This window comes from Bison bison, unplaced genomic scaffold (genome assembly GCF_000754665.1).
Source record: "Bison bison bison isolate TAMUID 2011002044 unplaced genomic scaffold, Bison_UMD1.0 scf7180017864481, whole genome shotgun sequence".
In the NCBI taxonomy this organism is placed as follows: Eukaryota; Metazoa; Chordata; class Mammalia; order Artiodactyla; family Bovidae; genus Bison; species Bison bison.
The window spans coordinates 8,332,602-8,332,826 of record NW_011495041.1 but is presented as its reverse complement, the minus strand read 5'-3'; positions in this window follow the sequence as shown (position 1 = coordinate 8,332,826).

The window sequence follows — 225 nt, the reverse complement described above, 5'->3', positions numbered from 1 at the left end:
CAGGAAGCAACAGTTAGAACCAGACATGGAACAGACTGGTTCCAAATAGGAAAAGGAGTACGTCAAGGCTGTATATTGTCACCCTGCTCATTTAACTTATATGTAGAGTATATCATCAGGAATGTTGGACCAGATGAAGCACAAGCTGGAATCAAGATTGCCAGGAGAAATACCAATAACCTCAGATATGCAGATGACACCACCCTTATGGCAGAAAGTGAAGAA